Genomic DNA, 6000 nt, shown 5'->3' with positions numbered 1-6000 from the left:
CATCAAAAAGCTCCTCTGTAATACTGGTAAAATTCCTGTACTGTACTGGATTTTTAATTGCCATCGTAGTATCCTTTCTCATGTCTGCAATGTAAATAGGGCCAGACCCAGCAACGTTTTTATTTTCTATGCTTCTTGCATTTTCGTTCCTCCAGGCGCCTCAGGATTCTTATTTGCAACATGGCATCGTGACAATCCAAAATGCACTTTACTAATTCAGGATCATGTTGGTTCTCAGGTATGAGGTGTAGCAAATCCATCTTTTCCATGTTCTTGCTCTGTCTGCGACTGCAGCAAGAATGATTGGTGACGAGTTCACCTGGCACTTTATATATGGTGGCATCCATGTTCACGACACAGTTACAGTGCCATTACGCAAGTTTTCATGTGACGTAACTACAACGCAATTGAATCCCCATGCATCGCCTTGCCTTTACGCACTTCGCCATCCTGACGCAACCCAAATGTGGGCATGTCCTAAATCATTAGTGACATGCGCGGTCAACTACATGCGTACGTAATCTCATCTTGATGTGCGCAGTGCTGTCTCTATGGTTAATAACGTGGGATGCCATGGTGTCGTAATCAGCTGACAATTTTTTCTTTTGCGACCCAAGGTCTGCGACTGATGGCGATGATCGCCTAAACCAGCCATTACGACGTGCGCGGTCTTGAATCGCCAGTGTGTGAATCAGGCATAATTCCGAAATTTCTCAAATATAAAATCTCATTTGATGATGATGTTGATGATGAATGATGATGATGACGATTATTCAGAAGATGAGCCCTATTCATATGGAACAAGCCCACAGGGGCCATTTAGATTCTTGTATTTCATCTCATATTTTTTTCTGGATCTCTTTATCTTGCGTTCCAACCACTCTATCTTTTAAGTGTCATAAGCCCTGAATGGCCGAAAGTGCCCCAGCAATTGGCTAGACAACCTAAATTTCAGAAAATAAAATTAAATCAGTTTATATGGGTTACTGATAAGTGCTTTTAAGCACACTTTTCGGAATCGGGTGGGCCCTGATTAATAAACTCTTCGTTGGGTGAGTCGGTAGAGCTGCGGACTGGCACTCGCTGGACCGGAGTTCGATTCCCTGGCCGGCTGATGAAGAGTTAGAGGAGTTTATTTCTGGTGATAGAAATTAATTTCTCGCTATAATGTGGTTCGGATTCCGCAATAAGCTGTAGGTCCCGTTGCTATGTAACCAATTGGTTCTTAGCCACGTAAAACAAGTCTAATCCTTTGGGCGAGCCCTAGGAGAGCTGTTAATCAGCTCAGTGGTCTGGTAAAACTAAGGTATACTAACGCTCTTTTTATGGTGGTAAGGGCGATCGTTGGCTTTCTTAGAGTGACCTGAATTGTGGTTTTAACATTATTTATGCTTTGTTACAATTTTGGAGGAAGATGGTAGTGATCAGGGCAATTCTGTTGAGATCTGGCTGTATTGATGTATTAAGAGACGACTTTTTAACATTTTATGGTGAATTTTATGAAGTCTCGTGCAGTCGTCGTTGTTGTCATTATTGCATTAGAAGTATTATTAGTAACTCGTTTCGACGTTGCTTTCATACATGAAATCGTTAGCAATAATGTAATAATATCCGTGATTTCGAAATCGTCTCTGCTGATAATAATGAAATAAGTAATCATTTCATTGTTACGCTGCATAATGTATCCAGCTGAAAATATTAACTGGGGTTTTTAGATCACATGATTGTTGTATATTGTATCCTGTTATAGCTCCATTTGGTGACTGAGAAAAAATCTTTCTCTCTCTCTCTCTCTCTCTCTCTCTCTCTCTCTCTCTCTCTCTCTCTAAAACACTGTGAACTATATATATATATATATACTGTATGATATATATATATATACATATATATATATATATATATATATATATATATATATATATATATATATATATATATATTACTGTGTGTGTATATGTGTTTATATTTATTTTTATATATATATATATATATATATATATATATATATATATATATATTATGATATATATTATATCCATTTATATATATATATATATATATATATATATATACTGTGTTTATCCTATATATATATATATATATATATATATATAAATATATGGGTATATATATATATATCATCATCACTGTAACTCTCTCTCTCTCTCTAAAACCATGAACTCTATCTCTCTCTCTCTCTCTCTCTCTCTCTCTCTCTCTCTCTCTCTCTCTCTCTCTCTCTCTGACAAGTCATCTGAATCAATATTATCACCAAGCGTTTTTCCATGACCTGGATACCATTCGCAGATGTGTCCCCTTTACCCACCCAGCCTCTGATTTCATTTGACCTTTGAATCATAAATCTTCCGTGGATTGACCTCGGCGCGTTTGCTCGTTTGACCTTTGTCACCTTCTCACCTTTTGCTCATATTTTTAAACGCTGACCTGGCTGGGAATCTGACCTTGGGCATTATGCAGGATTCTCCCACTCGTGTTGGCATCTCGTGGATTATTCAAGAGGATTTTCAGTGTTGTTGTCTGTATGGCAGAACTGAAATTGACGTCACCTTGAAGAAGCTCCGGCTCTTTATGTTAGGTATAGTATCACATTAATGCTGTGAATTATGTTATCTCTCTCTCTCTCTCTCTCTCTCTCTCTCTCTCTCTCTCTCTCTCTCTAAAACACTGTGAACTATGTTATCTCTCTGTGTGATTGTTTGTCTGTCTCTCTGAAACACTGTGAGCTATGTTATCTCTCTCTCTCTCTCTCTCTATAAAACCCTCTCTCTCTCTCTTTCTGTATGCCTGTCTGTCTCTCTGAAAAGCACTTTTAAGCTATGTTATCTCTCCTCTCAAAAGCAATCTCTAAAATGTATAATCTCTCTCTCTCTCTCTCTCTCTCTCTCTCTCTCTCTTTCTATATATATATATATATATATATATATATATATATATATATATATATATATATATAAAAACACTGTGAACTATAAGTTATCTCTCTGTCTGTCTATCTCTCTGAAACACTGTGAGCTATGTTATCTCTCTCTCTCTCAAAAGCAATGTTAAGTATAATTCTCTCTCTCTCTCTCTCTCTCTCTCTCTCTCTCTCTCTCTATATATATATATATATATATATATATATATATATATATATATATAAAACACTGTATATTATATTATCTCTCTGTCAGTCTGTCTCTAAGATGAAACACTGTGAGCAATGTATCTATCTGTCTCTCTCTCAAAAGCAATGTTAAGTATAATTCTCTCTCTCTCTCTCTCTCTCTCTCTCTCTCTCTCTCTCTCTCTCTCTCTCTCTCTTCCTTGCAGTGGTCGAAACAGGTGTTGTTTCTTGTGTCGCCCTGTGTCTTTGTAATATAAAATAATCCCATGAGACATAAACATATACAAGAATGAACGAATGGCATTTAACTGAGATATAAAGTTAATGGTGCAGAAAAGGTATGGTATACACGAAGGTATATTAGATAAGGCAAACCCTTTCTTCATTGTTAAGTAAATCCCCGATGCTTCATCTTGGAGGAAATTAAAAAGCATCTGTGAAGGCAATAAACATTTGCTTAGCCATAAATCCAGGTTCTGAATGCAGCTGGCAATATCTCCACCAGGAGTTGAACTTGGTTCTCTCTCTCTCTCTCTCTATAACAAAGTTAACTATGTTATCTCTCTCTCTCTCTCTTTTCTCTCAAACACTGTGAACTATGTAATCTCTTTCTCTCTGTCTCTTCCCTCCCCAAACCACTGTGAACTATATTTTTCTCTCTCTAAAACAAAGTGAACTATGTTTTCTCTCTCTCTCTCTCTCTCTTTAAAACACTGTGAACCATGTAATCTCTTTCTCTCTCTCTCTCTTTTCTTTCCAAAACACTGAACTATGATATCTTTCTCTCTATAAAACAAAGTGACCTATCTCTCTCTCTCTCGCTCTCCAAAACACTGTGAACTATGATATCTTTCTCTCTCTCTCTCTAAAACAAAGTGAACTATGTTATCTCTCTCTCTCTCTCTCTCTCTCTCTCTCTCTCTCTCTCTCTTTAAAGCACTGTGAACTATGTAATATCGCTCTCTCTCTCTCCAAAACACTGCGAGCTATATCTTTCTTTCCCTAAAACAAAGTGAACTATGTTATCTCTCTCTCTCTCTCTCTCTCTCTCTCTCTCTCTCTCTCTCTCTCTCTCTCTCTCTCTCTCTCTAAACTGTAATGAAAAACAGTTTTCATTTTCTTCGCAGTCAGTTGAAATATTTGTTAGGTGCGCAGGTTCTCCGTAAAATGAATATGACGTGCATTTCTGCCGCGCTGTTGGTGTCATAAGAAATTCACGAGACTCTTATGGAACGATAAGAGGGAGACACGATGGAGTTTTCTCTCACATTCTGACAATGGTCTGTTTGTTTACAACTACTATTGGTGTCTGGAATGGAACAAGGTGGATTCTCTCTCTCTCTCTCTCTCTCTCTCTCTCTCTCTCTCTCTCTCTCTCTCTCTCTCTCTCTCTCTCTCTCTCATTAGAATTCTGAATTTTAGTTATTAATCTTTATTTTTATTTTCTAACATTGAGCAGAATGGTCTAATTCACTCCCTTTTTTCTCTCCCTCTTTGCTGTTGAAAGTAAAATGATGATTTGTTGCGCAAAGCTATGAAACATTGGTGTAAGAACCTAAACTTTTATGTTGTAAGTTACTGGAGAACAAGTGGGAAATGATGAACCAGTTGTGATATCCCATCTTATCAGTAGCTTGCTTGGCATCTCCTTACGAAATCAGGGAAAAATACAATACCCTGGAAATTTATCTTTTTGCATGATATCCTTCACAGCATGATTAAACTTTTAAAAAGAAGGAAATCTCTTAAGCGAGGGGCACTCAGGCCAAGCTCGTGGTATATTGACTAAAGAACTAAGTATTCTATTCATTGCTTGTTGCAAAGCCTTTCAACACCTTTAAATTCCTTCTTCCTCACTTTTACGCAAATCTGACGTGCAATGGCCGAGTCTCAAACATAATATTTTCAGATTAGTCCTGGCTGTGAGACCTGCGTTGCTTATGTCGGGAATTTGTGATGACGGCCAAGATTTAGGATGAATTTAAGGAAAATAAATTTGAGAAATGCGATATGCATTAGAGGTGGAAAAGATTGTGCTTTCTGGCGATAATAAGTGTTCTTTAGTACAGTTTTAGGGCTAGATTTCAAAGAATATATTAGCCACATCAGAAAGAAAAACGCCAGTCAAGTCTTCGCAGAAGCTGGTACGCGAATGAAGAATGTCGGAGGTAACTCACTAACGAAAGCTGGGAAAAGTAAACGTTTAGAGGTGCTTAGTTATTTTCATAGTATTCATGGCAAAGGAAAACATTGACGAGAAGCAATGATCAGGTAAAAATAAAAATTATAGTTCAACACAAGTGAAGAGATGGACTGAATTAAAGTAGCAGGGTAAAGATTGCGGTTTAACACAAGCGAAGATATGGACCGATTTATTCTCAGGTGGTTTGGTTATGTAGAGAGAATGGGAGATAACAGCTGCTACAGTGTATGAAGACTACAGAAAATCTCAAGACTGCAAGAGTTTGAAAAATGATGCAGTTTATAGAGCAGGACTAGAAAATCTTACATAATCTACTCCATGTGAGCTTTGGACTTGCCAAGGAGCGTCATCATCTAGTGATATTATCCTTCCATAAGCGAATTTCAGTGATGCCATCACCCTTTCCTTTAACAACGTAACGGAACCATGTATTTTACACCCAGGAAACTAAACTACACCTATAAATGGATAATAATTCACGCAAGACTTTCATTTCACTTCCTGCGCGAATCTTTGTTTATGCCAATATATAAATGGTGCGTCAGCCAAGCTTAACTTTGATATTCGAATAATCGCGATGAATATTCGCTGCTTCATTTGGGAGGCGACTAGATTTATGAAAGCACTGTTTTAATTAAACTGTTGGATGTGGAGCTTGATAAGGGAAAGG

Source organism: Macrobrachium rosenbergii, chromosome 13, assembly GCF_040412425.1.
Source record: "Macrobrachium rosenbergii isolate ZJJX-2024 chromosome 13, ASM4041242v1, whole genome shotgun sequence".
NCBI lineage: Eukaryota > Metazoa > Arthropoda > Malacostraca > Decapoda > Palaemonidae > Macrobrachium > Macrobrachium rosenbergii.
Note: the sequence above shows the minus strand (reverse complement) of the source record.